The sequence below is a fragment of the Phocoena sinus genome, chromosome 4, assembly GCF_008692025.1.
Source record: "Phocoena sinus isolate mPhoSin1 chromosome 4, mPhoSin1.pri, whole genome shotgun sequence".
NCBI classification, from domain to species: Eukaryota; Metazoa; Chordata; class Mammalia; order Artiodactyla; family Phocoenidae; genus Phocoena; species Phocoena sinus.
In genome coordinates this window covers 45941451-45962080 of record NC_045766.1, presented here as the reverse complement: position 1 = coordinate 45962080, position 20630 = coordinate 45941451, and the positions used below count along the sequence as shown (strand labels likewise).

General features: G+C 38.4%; 2 protein-coding genes across 4 annotated transcripts in view; one reads left to right on the top strand and one right to left on the bottom strand.

Annotated features, from left to right (window-relative positions):
- SERPINI1 (serpin family I member 1) overlaps positions 1-4435 on the bottom strand; it is a 68516-nt gene extending 64081 nt beyond the window's left edge. Inside the window, exon 1 of one of the 2 annotated variants that reach the window (XM_032630663.1) lies at positions 4267-4435. The gene's annotated coding sequence lies outside the window, so the exon portion shown is untranslated. The remainder of the gene's footprint in view (positions 1-4266) is intronic. The other variant, XM_032630664.1, reaches the window with a different exon arrangement.
- Positions 4436-4464: 29 nt separating this feature from the next.
- The window catches only part of PDCD10 (programmed cell death 10), a 43386-nt gene continuing 27220 nt past the window's right edge, over positions 4465-20630 (top strand). Inside the window, exons 1-2 of one of the 2 annotated variants that reach the window (XM_032630665.1) lie at positions 4546-5277; positions 5655-5823. The gene's annotated coding sequence lies outside the window, so the exon portion shown is untranslated. Of the gene's footprint in view, positions 5278-5654; positions 5824-20630 lie in introns of both variants that reach the window. The other variant, XM_032630666.1, reaches the window with a different exon arrangement.

Sequence of the window (20630 nt, the reverse complement as noted above, 5' to 3'; positions counted from 1 at the left end):
AATGATGCTTCTTTACAGGTTGTCAACTATAACTGTTACTGTTAAACTATTATGTGTAAGGCTCTCAAAGTAAATACCAAGATAAATGAAACTCAGTCTTAATTCTGAAGATACGAAGCATCTGGTGAAGAAGACAGGAACTCACCTAACTCTATACAAGGCACTATGCTAAGCATTTAGAGTAATGCCAACGAACCACGAAGAAGGAAGATTAATCAAACATCAGTTCTAAGCCAAAGTGTATCTATCGCATGCTAGTAAAGGCATATTAAAAAGCAAACAAATGATAGTTAAATATCTGCTATTATTACATTGACTACTAAAGAACTATTTACAATTAACTAGAATTCTCCAGGTCTTATAATAATAAAAGAAAAATCACATTTGAATTCTTAATTCTAACATTAATCAGATTAATTTGTTTCTGGAATAAATGCCAAATTCCACATGTGCTTAAATACAATGAGTCTGGCTCTTTTTTTTTTTTAAAGAACAATTAGAAAAATGGAAGAGCGAATTCAATTTTTATAGAATAAAGTATGCTTTTCCTAGATGAGCTTCTACAAAGGTATCTTACTGGAAGTAAACAGTGGTGAGCCACAGGCTTCCTTGGCTGTAGAATGCAGACCTTGAGTATCACTGGTGGGAGAACCCTTTTCCTTACCTATAACTGCCTATCTCTGGAAGAATTTAGAAATGTTGGCACATGAAGTTGTAGGTAAGTCTTTGCAGTCCACATAGTCTGAATCAAATTGGGCTCAAGTAACACTTTTGCAAAGGTTAACCAGCACAAGGTCATTCTCAGAAGGCCTAATGTATAGTACTTATTCTGTGAGAGCAACTGACTCTCGTTTGTCAAAGTGCAAGATGTATCAATGCATACATTAAAGAAGTATTGGTCCCCACTTCTAATTCAGTAAGGTTATAGGGCAAGTTCTTTCTGCTGAGCATTATATAAGGTGCTGAGAACAAATAGGAGATAGGAAAGAAGCATAGTGTCTAGGAACTAATAAATGTTAACTTAAAACACACTGATCCAGACTTTAAGGACTAAATTCTGAAAACATTAGACATAAGATTGAAAATAAGACAGAAACAAATCTTTACCTTTGTATAACAATCGTGCTCCCCAAAGCCTGTTTAACCTTAGGAGATGACTTTAAAAGGCAGCAGGGGCTGGGAGGGGAGGGTCCTGCTCATCTTTAGTGTCTGGTTCAAGTACCTTTGCTATTAAGGGGAAAAACCTCAGTTTTTACTTTTAATATTATATCCAAATAATATTAAGTTTCACTTAGAAGTGAATGTATACATGCAGGATCCTTTTCACTTTGCTTCAGCAACCCATAATTATTCAAAACCTAATGAATTAATGTCAGTCTGACTCCAGTTAAAATGACAATGTAGGAAAGTACTGTCTCCCACTATGGGTATAAGCCTCTAGAAATTAATAACTGGGAAAACAGGTCATGAAATCACTTACAGGCATTCAACAAAAAAAAAAGGTCAAATCTCTTTCTCTCTTGCTAAGGGTATGTGTCTCAAACAGGTTTCTTCATTTCTATGCCCCCTTGCACGCCACCTCTCCCCCACTGCCGCCCCCCAAAAACCATTTGATCTTGAACCTTTACGTCTTGCTCTTTTGTACTGCATGCATTAGTGAATCCTCCTGTTAGAAAGAGAAACCCATGCCACTCAATTATTTTTACTCAATAGGCTTAGTTAGAATTATAAATTTAAAAAAAAATCCAAAGTATATTGTAATTTGAAATTAACCAAGTCTTTCAGCTAAAGAACACTAATTTCATGAGCATCTTCCACTTGAGAGACATTCTGCACTCCATTGGTTTTCTTCTTTCTCATCACATGCATACTCTGATAGCCATACGCAAAGAGTAAAAATCAAGCACAGAATAATATGCTTTTAACCTAGGTAGTACTTCACATAAAATTGTAAACTGTCATATGATGAACATTTTCAACACCAGTAATGTATAAGAAGTCTTCAGATTATCTGCGATTTAATGTGAACACCAATTTAAAATGTGTCAAGAGTTCAAGGTAACAAATACTTAAGTGCCATACACTGCCAATGATTTTCTTCCTTTTAAAAAAAAACATGGTTTTCTTACTCTCAAATGTTATAGGAAGCCAATCTCTTTCACTGACACAATAAAAATGATCCATATCTTGGAAACAGGTGAAAAATCCAGTACTTTAATACCACAGACTCATTCATTCCTAATGAGATTCTATCCTTTTTGATACTTCAAAGCAGAAGACCTATAAATAGTTGGGACTCAAAGTACATCTGAATTTCGACTGTTTTGGCATTTATTTTCTATCTCACTTACTTGATTATTAACTGATTCCCAATCAAACCCTTTCAAAAAGATCTTCTGATAAAGGCCCTGAAAGAACTTCATTGCCAGTATTATTATTAATTATTACATGGGGGAAACGACCCAGTGACAGCAAGTATTCAATTTCACAGAATGAATCAGTAGCAGAGTCTGAGAGAAAATCTGAGACTCTGATTCAGGATGATCTATTTAATCAGAAATAACAAGGGCAAACACAATCTTTTCCAAGCCTAACTAACTATACCCTAGTACCCATTTTTCCCCCTAAAATCATTTTCACAGGGTCATATCAGCTATGTGGATTAACAGACTCTCCTGTGATGTAGCAAAGATATAAAATCCCATCCTTACCATGGCTGCTAAATTTAGTGGCTACTGTTGCTTTTTCTTTCTTCTAAGCTCTTTGCTGTTTCTAATACTTACCTGATCTACTTGAGGACAATCGAAAAGCAGCTGTTTTTCTAAGATCTGTCCCCCTATATATTCCTCTGGTGGGTGAGAGTATGGGAGGGAGTGTTGGAGTATATACATTGATAAGTCACTTAGGCTTATCAGTAGTAGCACTCAGTAGGATTGAACTTGAAGCTATGAAGAGAATCCTTTCCAGCCATTTCTTTTCAAAAAGGAATTTTGTATCACAGAAATAAAATCCCCAAATCATGAGTAAATCAGCAAACCATGAAAACAAAACAAAACAAACAAGAATAGAAGGTAATTACTCCATTTTATTGACCCTAGTTCAAAAAAAAAAAAAAAAACCCAGATTAAAGTATACAACTGTCACAAGGAAAGCATTTCAGAGCAAAATGTGCTGCAATATGCTACTATGATTAAAAGCCATGTAATCTGGAGAACCTCTGTGACAAAAAGAAAAAGAAAATGAACTAGGCAAAGAGCTTTTTACAGTTTTTTTCTTAAAAAAAGGCTGTAATTTTGTCATAGTTACACAAAGGTAGATGTGACTTTCATCTTAGTATTAAAACATATTTTCACCTATTGGTGTTTAATTACACTCAAAGAAATCACACGTGGTTTAATACTAAGAATAAACTATTATTTTATGACACTATTACATGTGTTAAGCCTGAGCCCATCATAACACATACTAAGGGAAATCATTTAGCATACACTGTCTAAACAGAAAAGATCCTTGCACAGCTTTTCTTGTACTTTTGTTTTTTAAAATGTACAAATATTACTAGACACAAATTTGAGAATAAGGAGCAGCTGTGAAGTACACCATACGTTCCCACTGTAGGCTGAGTCCTAGTCTTTGTTCCGATAGTTTAAAGCCACTGGAAGGAAAGCGAAGTGTCTCCATTAAAAAACATTTTTACATTATTGCTGGCAAAAGTTATACTTCTGATAGGTTCAGTCATCGTGATTATTCCTGACTGTATTTCCTTCTTTAATAGACATCTCTTTCAATTCTAGGAACCTGCAGTATAACCACCCTGGAAAACAGGTCGGTAGCAGGGCAATCTGATAAAACAACGTGAAGGATAGATTAAAGAAGAATGCTAAGTTATTTTCCTAGTGAAACAGTTCTGAAGTAATTCTCTATCAGTGACAAAATTTTTGTTTTTTACCAGCTACGCACCTATCCAAATATCATCCACCTTGTCCTCAATTAGCAGTTTCCTCAATATTAAAATTTCCCAGAATAGTTTTAATGGTACAACTCAAACCAAAAACACTAACCACGCCCTTTATACCCTGAGTCAAGCCACCTTTTGCTTTTTATCCCCCCGCAAACTCCAAAAACGTACATCTTTCACCTAAAAGGGTTTGCACCAGTTCCCTAACCCGAGTCAGAGACTCTTTTTGGCTGTGCCTTGATAAAATTCCTATTGGAAGACGCTTTCTCCCGGGCAGAGGAGACGCCCATAGAGGCACCCACGCTTACCTCCCACACACCTGCAGACCCTGGCGGGATGCTGGAGCAGAGGCTCCGAGGACTGCGCTCCTCTCCTGTTCCTGCTCTCCTCTCTCCCGGGAAACTACAGTCCAGGCTGCGCCTTCTGCTGCTACAGGGACCTAAGCTCCGCCTCCCCCCCCCTAGTTGGCGAATTCGGCAGCTGTTGCTCCTCCCCCTGCTGTTCCGGCTGTTGCCCTGGCTGAAGGTGGCGGGAAGCTACTGCCCTGGTACCTTCGCGCTCCCCGCACTTCTGCAGCTGCTCTGCCGCTTCCCTTCCCCGGGGACCCCTCTCCCTTCACTCAGTGGCCTGACACCTACAGCAGCCTCCCGCCCCGTCCGGGCACCTCCGCGAGGAGCCCAGGCTCAACCTATCCCTGCCTGAGCCGCAGGTCTCGCCGCTCGGTGTGCCTGGTGCTTGGCCGCTTTCGGGGAAACTGCTCCTCCAGCCAGGGTAAATCCTCACACCGCGCCCTCCCTCCACCCTGCCTATTATTCCCGCGATTTCCTCTCCGCCCGCGCAGCTCGACCGCCCCACGTTCCCCACTTGGAGTTCTCCCCCCGCTCCGCTTCCTTCCTCGGCTCCGCTAGCCCGCCCCCACAATGGGTGAGTCGCCTGCTGGGCCGACCCTGCATCCTGATTGGCGCAGGTGAGAGCTGACCCCTCCCTTCCTCTTCTTTCCGTGCACCCTCTCTCTTTTTCTCACCTCCTCCCGCACAGACAGGGAACTCTCCTACTATTGGCTAAAAGTGTCCCCACCCATCGCCTAAGGCTCCACCGCATGGCTTGACGGGAATTGTAGTCTTGCCTGTGCAGGAATTGCCGACAACACCAGCGAGTGGGACTACGAGTCCCCATAGGCCCCTGCGCGACTCCGGCAGGGCAGGATTCCGGACAACGCCTGGTTCCTCTCGGGTCCTTCCGGCGTCGCCGGAGTGAATTGATCTGGGAGTTGAAGAGGGCTCCGAAGGTGGCAAGTGAAGTCACTGCCTCAGTTGCCGGTAAGGTGTGGCTGTTCTGTCCCAGTCACCGTAGTCCCGCGCGGAGCAGAAGAGCTCTGGGGTCACACGGGGGTCGTGGCTGAGGCACCCGGGCTTGGTTCTGGCAGGCGGAGCGGACGGGGCTGGGAACGGGGCCCTATGGGCGTAAGCGAGGTTACCCTACGCGAGTGGCGTAAAGCGGGTTTGTAAATGCCGCCTGCCCTGCTCGGGCCTGAACGCCTCCAGGAAGTCTCCTCTAGGTGGGGGCGGGAGGGGAAGGGCGAGGTTGGCCTCTGGTGCCCCCGGAGGAGGGAGAGGGCGGATGTGCCTGGGGTGGGGTCCTCTGAAGGTGTGGCTTGGGGCGGGGAGATGAGGCTGCTGTTTTCCCCCTGCTTTAGAAATAGGAGAGGGAAGGAGTGGAGGAAGGAAGGGGCGCTTGGAGTCTGCTTTTGAGGTGACTCGGGTTATGCCCTTTGAGGGAAGAGGATAACTGTAGAAGAAAGAGTCAAATGTTGACAGAGACCTACGGATTCAGTACCAGTTTCATGACGTGGTCCCTCTAAGGAGGTAATTTTACCCTAAGTAGAAAAGCTTAACGCTATAAAGATGTAATTCCTAAGATGTATTTACTGTTTTACTGTTTACTGTTTTCAAAGAGCATTCACAGTTGGATGCTAATGAGGAAACTGAGGGGATAAATGACGTGCCCAAGGTCACACACGTAGGGGCAGATCGTCTGAATCTAATCTAGTTGTAATCCAGCTTCTGCATCGGAGCTGCCGCACCAGAAAGGAGTAGGGAGTTTGTTTTTTTTTTGAAGAGGGTGGAGGAAGTTGCAAAGTAATGAATTTTAGGTATTTCTAAGAAGCCATCTGTGAGGTGAAGAGTTTTTTTGAGCTGGAGAGAAATTCCTCAGCAAAAGAAAAGCATGCACTCTAACCTGTTGGAAAAATAAGAAGAATCAGTTTTAACTTACCTATTTTTTCCTTTTATTAGAGGTATATTAAATGATGGACTGTGCTACCATTTTAAAGGGTAGTTGATGGGACAGGAGAAAGTCGGGTAACAATACAGCTCATCCTTACTGGTGAAAGATATTCCTTTCCCTTCCTACCTTAGTCTTTACTCTGTTTTTTTACTCTCAGCTGAGAACAATGGGATTAGGATTCTTTCACGAAACTTATTTTACACTTTTTCAAATAATGCAGCAGCAAGAAAGAGTTTATTTCTAGTTGTGCTCATTATTAGAAAAGAAGATACGTTGCATTTCTTGGAAGTAGCATCACATTTTTGTTGATTTTTATTTACTTCCCCTCATTTTCTTGGCTCGTGTGTGTGTTGTGTGTGTGTGTAATTAATAACATCAGGCTCTTGTATATTTTATTTTTCTTAAAATCATCTATGAGTTTTAACTCATCCTTATTTTATATTAAAGAATGGAAAAATGGACATTTGTGTTTTATATTGAGCAGAAAGTGTGCTTGTTCCAGTCTTACCCATTGTTGTGACCAATTATAATTACAGTTCACATATATTATTATTAGACAGTTCTTTAATAGAATTTTAGGAGTATGTTCATTGACATTAAGATCTCTTCCTGGTAAGTTTATAGCTAAAAATCAGGTCTCTACTGATAGTAGGTAATCAGTCATGGTTTACTGTTGTATAAGTTGACCATTTAAATATGCAGTATTTTGAATGTACTCTGAAATTATTAAAATTATCCACAATGTGTTTAACTTTTGAATGCAAAAACACTTTATAGGATCAGAAATACTCTTACATTCGTCTTTGATTGAAACTCAGATGGTCTGGAAATTAATATGACTTTTAAAATGAAAGAGAGGTATGGTACTATAGAATGAAGTAAAATAAAAAATAATTAGTACCATAAGTAAGTAATGCAGTAGACAAGGAAGGAAGACTGACTGAACAAATGGAAAATTGTGTGGAGGTAACTGGCTCAGTGCTGTGTTAGAAGGGTGCGGTAGTTTAAATAGACCATAAACTGAATATGAGTCAGTTATGGTAAAGCAAGAATGTGAAAGTATTTTCTATACGGCCATGTAGGCATTTGCTTTTTGTTGGAGGAAGTGAGAAATGAGTTCTTATTTTTGACATGCAGTTAGGAGGTTGTGGAATGACTTTTGAACCAAAAGTCAGGAAAATTCGGAAATTAGTAAAATTAATATAATGCATTTGTCTAGTGAGTGTTAGTTTTTGTCCTTGGTTCGATTCTACACCAACTACTCTTCATCTCTGAGCTTCATTATAGTATTGATATTTCACCAATGGCGAATGGTGAGTAACGGAATGGCGGGATAGTGTTTCTATTGTATTTATCATCTTTTCAGTCACATGCTGGAGTACTGTGGTCATTTTGGAGCTCTGCACACTGAATAACTTAGGGCTCACAGAATGATGTGTACGCTTGTATTTTTATAGTAGTTTGCAGTTCACCAATGTCCGCGTTTATTGTCATTTTGGGTTTTGCAGGAGCCTTGTGTGAACTTTTGGACCTCATCTCTTATAGGGCTTAGGTTGTGTCCCATATACACGATCTTTTTTTCTTTAAGGATGTAAGATCTGTAAAAACAGGACTGTTGTGTTATCATTGTGTTTCCCAGTAGGTAAAATAATTGAGTACCTGTTTACAAAGAGAATAAAGAAGTTCAGATTGGTTAAGTGCAAGATCACGGAGCTAGTAACTGGTGGGACCGAGGCATAATCCAGGTCTTCTGACTATAGATATTTAATATTGTGGAATAAAGACTCAGTTCCCTTAGATTATTTATTTTACATGAGAAAAAGACTTAAAATGATTTAAATATTCAAATACTGTTACCCTTTTACTCTGTTTAATGCTCACAGTTTCTCTTGTCTCCTATCTAGCTCTCCATCCTTAACCCCAGCCTTTCTCATTTACCGTGCTTTTCAATTACTACCTACAAAAACTCTTTCCTGACCTTTGTACGTGTTACATCCTCCTGCCTGGGCTGCTTCCCCTCCCCTTCCCAAGTCTGGCCCACTCCTAGTTAATTTTCAAGTCTCAGTTTAAATGTTATTTCTCAGGGGAACCTTCTCTGACCATTGACTCCTCCTTCCCCAAACTAGAGTAAGTTCCCACTATATCTTCACCATACTCTGTAATTCTTTGTAGCATCATCACAAGAGGAACTTAATTATTTCTGTGTTTATTTGGTAAATGTCTGTCTTGCTCACTAGATTGTAAGCTACCTGAGCAGGGCCCTCATTTGTCATGTGCCTTACCTCACTACTTATACAGTAGTGTCTGACACAAAGTTAACTACTCAGTAATTATTTGCTGAATTTATGAACAAATGTAAGTGCATTCATGCACAGTGCCTCCAGCACTCTACTAGGGGCAGAAATACAGAAATTAATAAAGGAGACATGTTCCCTACCTTTGAATAAAAAGGAGTTATTTTCAGAAGTCTAATATAAATTGTAGAAAGATGTTTGTTCTTCCTTAGAGGTCTGTAAAATCAGGGTAGTTTTCTATGTGGACATGGCAAAGGAATCATTTTCCATTACAGCAAAATTTCTGTATAACAGCATTTTGGACACCTTGTCACTATCCTGCTTTTGCAAGCAACATTCATTATAAGAGAATACAGATGTGGAAGAAACTAACTTTCAATGGATTCTGTTCTTCCCTAATGATATCTCATTCTGTCCTCAACAAAATTCATGCATTTTCCTTTTTTCTTTGTTGTTTTGTTTCATTTTTTAACCACAGTATCTTCCTTTGAGTTTTTACCTTTAGTATCACCTGCCTTAGGCAAGGTGACTGTAAAATTGAGTAGTACTTATTTAAAAGGAGCTTATAGTTTGTGCTTCTTGAAAGTTTTCATATTTCAGTGAGTCTTATTGTAATATCTTATTTGCTTTAACCTAGATACTTATGAGAGTAAAAATATTATTTTCAAAACATGCAGACTAAATTCAGGAAAAAATTGTGTCAGGTTTTGGTTCTGAAAACAAATTCTCTGATCTTTCACAGTACTGTAATAATGGCATAGAATAAATCCAACAGCTCTGTGTTGCTGTAGCTTTGCCTGCCTTCATGAATTTATCAATTTACTCTTCCACAAGATATTGTCGAAAAGTGATTGCTGATATTTGGCTTTAAAACTTGGTAATGCTCCCGGTTTTTATTTTTAAATGTAAGTCTTTGATAAGTCCTAAATTTAATTTTTAAAAAGTAAGTCGCTATGTTGTTTGAATCTTGGATAAAAAATTCATATTGACCTAGCATACTAATATGTGAAAGATAAAACTGAAGTACTGCTTCTTATATCTTGTTGGGTTATTAAGGTTGATATGATTGGTAATGTATGCCAAGAATTTTAAGCTAATTTCATGATAAACAATTTTTTTCCATAATATAAACTGCAGAAGTGATTTAGATGTTAAATAGCGTCATCGACGGTGTGTATTATTGCATTTGAAATGTTATAGAAAGTTGCAGTCTTAGAGATTTATGTTTTAGCAATCTGCGCGCGCGCGCACGCGCGCGCGCACACACACACACACACACAATGTAAAAAGTGAAAGCATCTTTATTGTAGCAGTTAGAAATAATTTATTGGCAGAAAGGTAAACAGTGTAGTTTGGTGGTCCATTTTCGTCTGTGTGAAGATGAAGAATTCCGTTTTCTCATTTTAGCTATACAATTAATTGCATCTTGGATGTAATATAATATTACAGTTTTATTTTTCAAGGTCACCCTTACATTTTTGGTATGTATAATCTTTTTTTTTTTAACCACCCAAAAAGTGAAATAAATATTCAGTCTCACAATGCAGTTGCCTAGAATCAGGTGTTGCTATTAAAAAAAAGAGAAAGAAAGAAAAGAGGATTTTTTTATCAGCAAGCTTATGAATTATTGGGTAATAGCAGTAGAGCTTATTAAGTGGTAGTCACTACTGTTTACTTAGGCCAGTCCTTTGGAAATAAATTTACCAGAAGTAAGTTAGATTGCATAATAATGATACTTTGGTTCATTCATTTATCAAATATTTATTGAATATATATTATGTATAAAATTGCCTTAAATCTTCTTTGTACCAACCCTATGATGTAGAGGCACTGTTATCCCCAAGGTAAACGAGAAAACTAAAGTACAGGGAGGCTAAGTAACTTCCCTGAGGTCACACAACCACTTATTGCTTGGAATTAGGATTTGAATCCATGCTGGCCAAGTTAAGACACCGTATTTTTAATCATGGCAGTAAAATGATGTTAGTGATTGAGCGCCATTGGAGGGCAGTTAGAGTTGCAGTTACAGAAAAGTTGTATCTTAGATGCTAAGGTCGGTGTGGCAGGCAAAAATTACTTATCTTCAAGCTTACTCTAAAAAAAACACTTAGGAAGTTACCACATTGGAAACTAACAGAGCGTCAACACATTTTTCCTCTAGCATTGCAATAGAATTACTTTTCCTTTGAGTGCTGGATCAGGTATTTAACTTGTTATTCAGAGATCATGTTGGAAAAGAAATATGTACATTATAATACATAATCACAGTGTGATTATGTGGAATCACAGTGTGGTGAGCTGCTCATTGTGAGGGACAACTATGGCTCTCAGTCTGATTGGCGGGGGCGGGGGCAGCAGATCCATGTCTTTATCTCTTTCATTCTGGGGCTTATATGCGTGGAATGGAATTATGATGACCTACCTATTTCAATAGTTCTCTTTTTTGTTGTTTTCTTCAAAAACAATTGTTCAGCATGTTCACTGAATTTGCATAGGAAAGTGTATATATAGTATGACACAGGTATGCTCCCTGGAGTTACGTGAAGTGGCAGCTTAACATGTATTTCTGTATTGTCTCTCTTCCCTGCAAGACTGCATACCCTCGAGGGCATGGACTATATCTGGCTTTTCATCATCACATCTCTAACACTGCTGCTGATGTAGACTGACTACATAGAGTACTGAGCTAGGTACTAGAAAATGGAGAACGGAATAAAACTTCTCTACAGTGTTTATAATTTGGTGGATAATAGGGGATGGAAAGACCGTCATATGGACATTTAGCCATTCTGATATATTAAGTACTTGAACATTCATCAATTCATTTGATAATTTTGGGTCAGAGCTGATAGGAGAGGGGAAAATGATAGTTTCTCTAAGTTACCTTCTGGTCCCTGGCACTGAAACATGCCTTCCTGCTTTATTCAACCATCCTGTCTTCAGCATAAACTGGAACTCCAGTGGAGTTTGGAGTTCAGGAAGGACAAAATCCTAAGATGTTACACGTCTGCTGCCTTCTTAGACTTCATTAGGTTGCTGCAACCAAAGGCATTTGGGAATGGTAAATGAATCAGACATGGCCTCCACACTTCAACTGCTCCCTATACCAGTTCACGTTGTTGCAAGGCTTTCTAATTGAATTACAAAGCATATTGAATATGGTCTTTTATTCAGAAGTAGATACTTGTGGATGCCTTCGTCGGTAATCAAATTGGCATTTTGGCAGTATTTTCAAAACGAGAGATTTCTGAGGTCCTACCTTAATTTTGGTGTGCTTCCTTGAAAAATGAATTACAGTTTTGCAAGTGAAGGTCAGGTGGAATTGTACGTATGGTTTAAGCAGATACCATTCTGTCTCCCTTATTTCTTCTTGTGACTAATAGAATTTTTATTTGAGATCAGTTGGGAGCTAAAGGTGAGGTTAAAGTTCATCATCATGATAGAATCTTGTCCTTATTAGCATCTGCTGTTAAACAAATGAGTCAGAGTCCATTTATCATCTGAGGCTAATAATTTTATCAACGTTTAAGTGCTTTGTGGCAGTGTTGTGGTGCAAAGAAATTTGATAAGGTGAGGTAAAGAAAATATACATTGCATACTGTGTAGAGAACCTTAAGCAGCTGTGTAGAGAACCTTAAGCAGTAAGGAGTCATTAAGTAAGATAGTAGGTATATAAGATTGTAAGTGTTACAGAGCAGGTAAGCCTGACCCATGTGGTACAGTCTCCTTACATTGTACTTCCAAGCATAGAGAACATAGGGACAGTATGAGAGCTTGAGTTTAATTGAATTTCTAAGGGGTTTTAAAGGAAAGCTTTAGCATTATATTTGAGAAATTAAAACATCACAAATACTAATAAAAAGGAAAATGAAAAGATGTACCTCAATTAAATGCTAAATGACTGTTCAGTTAGGCATTATTTAATTCAAGAACCACTAGATTAAGAACTTTATGGGCATAAGTGAACACATTCAAGGGAACAGATTTGTTTCCTGCCTTCCAACAAATGTTTTCATTTAAATTTTGTTCAGACCAGAACTTAACAAAAATTTAGGCATTCGAATAGGAAAAAAATTGAGGATTGTCACAACCAAAGAGACCTGTATCCTTTTCCCTGAACCTGTTGTGCAGAAATATCTTAGAAGCCAGTTGTTGCTATTTTTGTTGTTCCCATTTCCCATCAGCTAATTCAGAGGTAGCAAGCCTTTTGATTCTATTATCTTTTGGTTTTCCCATATAGATTATCCCCCTTTATGGATTATCTTGAGAAAATACCTTGATCACATCTTGATTTCACTCTGCTACTGAGCCTACTTCTGGGCCACGGCTTTCTTTATTAAATTGCTCTATGTACATTAAGAGAATAAAAAGTAATTTTAACACAGGCTTGCATTTGATGATCACATTCTTTTAAGGATTCCTAAACTATGTAATTTGCTTCAGATTATATATGTAACTTTTTTGGGTGGCCCAAGTAATTTATATATGCCTCCATTTGGGCAAGTGGGGGAGAAAAGGTTTTAAAAATATGCTATGTGGGGCTTCCCTGGTGGTGCAGTGGTTGAGAGTCCGCCTGCCGATGCAGGGGACATGGGTTCGTGCCCCGGTCCGGGAAGATCCCACATGCCGCGGAGCCTACGCGTCCGGAGCCTATGTTCCGCAACGGGAGAGGCCACAACAGTGAGAGGCCCGCGTACCGCAAAAAAAAAAAAAAAAAAAAAAAAAAAAAATGCTATGTAAGTGGCCTTTATGACATTGTTATATCAGTATTAGGCTATCCTTGTGTGTGCTATGCAGGGACAGGACTAGGGTAGGCAGGGACGGTCTAGGGTACAAAATTTAAGAAGGCACTCACTCTCTGTCAGGCAGGTGAGACCTTAATTTTGTGCTCTAGGCATCTAGTTTGCCTCACCCTAGTTCCAGTCCTGATGCCATGTCAGGTTCATAGAATATTGGATAAAACATTAATAACTAATAATATGAATTGAATGTTTCTTGTGTGTCAGACAGTGTAATGAGTACATGCATTTTGTACTCTTAATCCTGTGAGGTGAGTACCTCAATCGTTATTTCCAGTAATTTCCCATTGAGTTTAGAAAGAGATTAAATAACAAATGATATCACCCACCTGAGCAAAACTCAAACTTAGACCTTTGTTTCAAATCTAAGCACTTACCTACTGCTCTGTACTGTCCATCTGTAGAAAAACCTAATTACTTCTTGTCCGTTTTATGGTTTCTGTATTAAGAAGCTACTCCCCCAAATATGGAAGTTCTTACACTGACATGATGCAGGTAACTTTTAAAGTGAGTGAGTCAGAGGTCTCAGCAGCAGCAAATGGAAAATCCACAAACTTGTGTTGCTGAGTACCCTAGGGCGACCTTGAACCAGAGCCACATTCCCACTGGCTTCCATCTCCAGACACTCTGCGTGGAGTCTGGGGGTCTTGGCTCTCAGCTGCGGGACCAGTGGCGGACACAAAGAGCAGGGCAGGTGAGCCTAAAAGTAGATCGGTTTGGCAGACTAAGATGTCCTGTACAATAGCTTATAGTAGCTCAATTGCATATTTGTTTAAGATATCTGTGACTAGTTCCTTAATGTGAATTTCTGGGGACTTTTATTTCTAAATTGTGAAATTTGGAGATTGGACTAGATAATATATAGTAATGTATACTAATGGTTGGTATCGCTTTAAAATTTTAGGGTCTTTTTTTTTTGCGGTACGCGGGCCTCTCACTGTTGTGGCCTCTCCCGTTGCGGAGCACAGGCTCCGGACGCGCAGGCTCAGCGGCCATGGCTCACGGCGCCCAGCCGCTCCGCGGCATGTGGGATCTTCCCGGACCGGGGCACGAACCCGTGTTCCCTGCATCGGCAGGCGGACTCTCAACCACTGCGCCACCAGGGAAGCCCCAATTTTAGGATCTTAACGTTTAGGTTTCTTAAATGCATGAGCATGTGACAACAGTACAGATAAATTTACTGGTGAGAAATTGAGATCTGGAACTATCTGAATTATGGAAAAAATCTGGGTCCGGATATCTTGTGCCAGTCCTTATCCTTACTATTCGGACCACTCACCTTTGTTCTTACGATGCTTTGTTCATAATGCTTGTGTAGTGATTGTCCCTAGAGCAGTGATTCTCAAATTGTGGAGAGAGGTGTTTAAGGGCTCCTGTGAGAGGAAGGGCTGGTAAACCATAGTTATTACTTAATACATGTATTGAATAAATGAACAGTTGAGTGTGTTTTATCTCACATTTAGGATTTGATAAAAGAATTTATTTGAAAAACAAAACAGTTCTGCTGTTCTAAGGTTTACAATCACTTATCTTCCCCCATTTATCTGGTTTTCAAGAGCCCTTGACTCCCCTGGCTAGATGGTTGATTGTACAGAGGACCTGACCTCTAGAAAGAGATCTTGTCATACTAGATTAAAATGTACTTAATCATAATAGCTAATATTAAATAATTACTGTGTTCCATGTACTGTTCTAAACACTTTATCTGTAATAACTTGTTTAATCTTTACAACCTTGAGAGACAGATACTCTTGTTATTCTCATTTCATAGATGAGAAAACTGTAGCACAGAGAAGTTAGATAACTTGCCCCAGGTCACAGAACTAGTAAGTAGTAGATCCAGCATTGATTCCAATCGAGTCTGGTTCTACAGTCACTATGCTTGTCACTTACCTCACTAATGACAGTGCTGTTAATGTTGACTAAGTATAGTAGGCCCTCCCTTTTTCTGGCTGTAGGTTCCAAGACCCCTAGTGGATGCCAGAAACCTCAGATAGTACCATCCCCTCTATATACTGTTTTTTCCTATACATACATATGTGTGGTAAAGTGTAATTTATAAATTAGCAAGAGATTTTTTTTTAAGATTTTTTTTGTTGTGGACCATTTTTAAAGTCTTTATTGAATTTGTTACAATATTGCTTCTATTTTATGTTTTTGGTTTTTTGGCTATGAGGCATGTGGGATCTTAACTCCTCGACCAGGGATCGAACCTGCACCCCCTGCATTGGAAGGTGAAGTCCTAACCACTGGGCCACCAGGGAAGTCCCAGCAAGAGATTAACAATAACTAGTAATAAAATAGCGCAATTATAACAACGCACTGTAGTAAAGTTATGTGAATATGGTGTCTCTCAAAATATCTTATCGTACTGTACTTACCCTTGTGATGATGCAAGGTGATAAAATGCCTGAGTGATAAGATGAAGCAAAGTGAATGATGTAGGCATTGTGATGTAGTGTTAGGCTACTATTGACCTTCTGATGATACGTCAGAAGGAGGATCATCAAGCATGATGATGTCAATGGTTGCATGTTGGGAGCAGACGATATCTATGGCTGGGGGTCTCAGGCTGGAGGGTGTGAGATTATGTCATGCTGCTCAGAATGGCGAGCAATTTAAAACTTATGAATTGTTTATTTCTGGAAATTTCCATTTAATATTTTTGGACCGCAGTTGACCTCAAGTAAGTGAAACTGGATTGGTGGGGGTGGGCACTGTATAATTCAAACAGCCCCATTACTGTTTTCCTTTAGGTGACATTGTGAACTTTGAAGTCTTTCTTAGAACCTTAACCCTCACTTAACCCTCTATAGAAAAATAAACAGTAAGTTTTAAACGACTGATTTATAAGTATATGTTTAGAACCAGATCTGCTTAATAGTTAAGGAACACTTGTCTGTGAAAGCTATATGGAGTTTAACAAAGAATGATAAAGTAAATGGAGTTAAATTGCTAAATTTTACATTTAGGCATTTTTCCTTCGTGGGTCATTGTGTGCTAATTTGCCAGTGTTAACTATTTTCAAAAACGTCTTAAGTTTCAGATGTTGTTTTAGTTAGAACCTCTATTATTTCTTAATAACTCAGTAAATGCTTGTTTGGTCAGTCATGTGTACAGAGGTATTAGAGATTATATCTTTTTTATCTTGTTTTTTTTTAAAAAAAAAAAACAGTTGGTGGTATCCGATTCCTGGAAATTGTGGTATAACAGAGGAGGTGCCTTTACAAATCTGACTGAGATCAGATCTTCCAGTGAAGTGATAATTCTTTGCAGAATGTATACTTTCTTTAAATAGTTACTTAAAAGTGCAAAAATACAGTGCTCAGTAACTTAGTAAATTAAAGTGATTTAATATAGAGGCTTTATCGTTTGATTTAGAAATTACTTCATCTTTCAGTCTAATTATATCACTTTCAAGTATACAGCTCAGTTTTGGTCCATCTTAAAAAACTAAAGCATAGATAGGTCAAGTGACTTGCTCAGAGACAAGATGGTTTATAATGACAGGATTTGAGCCCCCATGTTTTCAGATCGTTCTTGCACTCCTTTCACATATCTCTGCACAAATTGTGCATTTATTATTTTGGAGAAGCCTAGAAAAAATTGATACATGTAAACAGATAGAGTGGCAAAATGTAATATATTACACCTACCATTAAGAAGAGATTGTTCCTAGAGGTCCCTAAATGCAAAATTCTATCAATACTAAGCTGACAGCAGTGCATGTTCAGGGAGGTTGAGTTCCACGTTACCTTATTCAAGAAGAAAACTGTTAGAATGGAGGACCTTGAATTATAGAAAATATAATTTGCAGAGGAAGGAGAGAGATGTAGGTGTATCCTGAAGGTTCAAGCTCATTTTGGTCTAAGTAGGATCTCTTACTTACCCTGTTCCTCTGCCTGCCTTTTTCCTAGCTTCCTCCTCTAAACCTTTTGTCTCTTGTTTGGAAGTGACTACAATATTTTGGCGTAAGAAGGCCCTAAAAGGTAGGTTGTGATGTCAGATGCCCACCTTTCCAGCTATGTGAATTGGCCAGACTGATCTATACCCACTTTGGAATAAATTCAGTTTCTGGGTGTGATTCGTGATGCCGGATGCTTAAGAGAAAGCAAGGGGTTGTCAGTTATTTGAAACCCTGAATCAACCAACTATTGAAGAGGATCTCCTTATTGGAATTCGTGAATTTTTTTAAGATCTGATGAGATCTTTTTCTTTTTTAAAAATTTCCCACGAGATTACTTTGGAACCTTTAGGAGATACCAGTAATAAAATTTTATTATCACTGAATTTTAGTGTACCATGGCCTTTAAGATGATATAATTTTTACCCCTTTCTGTTTCTGATGAGGAAACAATGTCAGTGATTAAGTGAAACTTCTACAAAGTCAGGACCAAAAAACCCTGTCTCAGGTACTGAGTCAAACTTAATTTTACCTGTGTCTCAAGACTGGCCTTAGCAACTCTTTTTTCTGACTCTAGCCACTGTTCTTTCCATACCAGTGATTTCCAGAATCATCTAGGCGGGCTGTTAAAATACAGCTTCCTTGACCCTTTCTTGGAGATTCTGATTGAGTAGTCTTGGGGATTTGTGTTTTTAATAGGCCCTGAAGTGATTGTGATGCCTTAGGTCATCCAACATTTGGAAACTGCACCACTCTTCCACTTTTTCTCATAGGAAAAGTTTTGCTTTCTGCTAAAAGTTGGGTGATTTTTAGGGTATTTCTTATGTGTAAAGCAAGGTTAACCAATGTTGGAGATGCTTGCACTTTGAGAATTTTGTGAACTATTAAATTATACACCAGTTATGTCCCTCAGATCACGTCCTGGTAGCCTTAATAAAATTGAGACATTAGAATTTATAATCTCTATTTTATTTTCTTTGGTTTTATTTGGCTTTCATGTAAATTTCTGTTGGAATTCTGGTTTTATTTGCAGTTATCTAATGCTTATATTCTCTTAGCTTACTATAGTAGGAAGAGCTTGTGATAGCCAAAAGAAGTAAAAACTGGTAAATGTAACTGGGTCCAGACTTTGTTAATAAAATTATTTAGATTTCTGGGTCTGTTTTTGTTTTGCTAGCCTTGATATTTGAAAAGTATTAGCAAGACTGATTCAACTTATAAATTGCCCATCTCTTAACTCACTGATTTATTCGTTCAACAAACGTTTATAAAGTGTCTACCATGTACCTGCTATGCTGACTGTAATGGCTATAGGAAAAAAGAACTACACTTGTAAACTGTAACATGAACTCATGGGTTCTGTTTACTGCTAGAATAAACAAACTTCTTTTAGCTAAATATTATGGACAGTTTGGAGAGCCAACAAAAATAAATAAAACTTCTCCTCTTTAGGGAGGGAAATTAAAGGGATTATAAGAATATAGGACCATGTAAGGGGGCTAAGTACTAGATTTCACTATAGAGAAAAACAAGACAAATAGACCTGCCTACAAATATTTTTTAAGTGTAGAATTTACTTTACTTAGGAAGCTTCTGTTTCTCCCCAAGAACTGCATACATCAATACCAAGAACTTCTCTTTGTTCACTCATTTTATGTGTGAGTAAATAGCTTTGGCTCTGTTGTGCCCAGATGGAGTAAAGTGAGGCTGTTTCAGGAAATGCTGATTCTGAGCCTTAAGATACACCCAAGTATAGTTCTTTAAATGAACAGACTCCTGTGGGTTGGTTGGGTAGTGCAGGGCAGAAACTCCTAAGACTGAGTTTGGCATTGGAGTGGCTTGGAGTAATTGGCAGGTTGTCCATTAAACCATTTCAAATGAAGAAGCATGTAGAAGGAATGACAGCATATTTTAACTTGAAGTTGAATTAAAATTGGCAGAACAATTTAATATTTAAAAAGCCTTATTGCAATTGTTGATTTTTAATCTCATGTAAACACCAATGAAACTGTGTTTGGCCCCAGCTTGTGAACGTGTGTTCTGAAAAGGCCAGATGTAAATTGGTTCTTTGGAACATTTTCCCATAGGAACAATATTTTAAAAGGTGGTTAAGTGTGGAGTGGGCCAGCCACCTATGTAGCCCATAATGTTGCTATAATATTATCTTTTTGATGACAAATAGTAGCTGATAGTCCTGTAAAGTTAGTTTAAGAAGCAAGAAATAAATATATATTTTTATATGTATAAAAATAAATGTATATATACAGAGGGAGAGACAGTTGACTTAAATCGTAAATATTTTAAGTGAAAATTTTCTGATGTGGTACAATACTGTGGTATTGTACTGATGTGGTAAAAAAAGAAAATGAAATAGCTCTTCAAGTTCTGTTGTTGGCCCTGTACTGCTATTTTTCACTTTCTTTTTTCATAGATACTGATGCTTTTTATTTACTACTTATACTGTACATCCAGTATCCATCATTTTCATTTTGACAGCACTTCAGCCCCTCTTCTTTATTCCAAGTTTATTATGAAAAGGTATTCACAGTTAATTTTTAAGTGGAAAAGCAGATTACCAAATGACTTATTAAGTAATCAAATAGGAACAGCAGGGCCAGAATTGATACTTATCTGCTTGCTCTTGCTTATTATTCAGGTCCTGTTGATCTAGATGCACTAGATTTCTTAAGTTTTCCTTGCCTTCAACTTCTGTTCCTCCATTCTTTCCTTAATGCTATGACCAAAGCAGTCTACTTAAGTACCAGTTGTCTCATTAGGTAATGATTTTCTCTTGTCCTATAGAATAAAATTTAGGAATTGGCCTTCTCTTCCTTTTATTTATTATTTATTTGGTTCTGTGAAGTCAGGGAGCAGATTTAAGCTCAGAAACAGGAAAGACTTTCCATGTTTAGAACTACCAGAAATAAGGCTAAACTGTTTTTGTAAGTGTTGAGTTCCCCCTTCACTGGTAGGGATATATGGAAGAATAGTAAGCAGTTCTCAAACGGGACAGGTTATTGGAAGTTTTTAAAGCTATGAGTACTGGCCTTTGTAGCTTTCAAACTGCTTAGATCTTCCACAGTCTGGCTCAGATAATGTTTTAATGATTAAGACCATACCTTTTTCATCCCCCATTGTATCTTACATGTCGTAAGTGCTAAACATCTATTTATTCAGTGAATGAATAACTTCTGGGCATCTTCCTGGGTAGATGAGGTTCTGGGTTTTCACTTCATACTTTATTTTCTGATTTGGGAGTGTCAGATCTGGATTCAGAGCACAGGGATCAAGTCACAGGCCTCTGCATGTGTGATCTTTGGCAAGTTATTTATCATCTCAGAGTCTACATTTTCATCTGTAAAATTAGAATGACAGTTATTCTAAGGTAA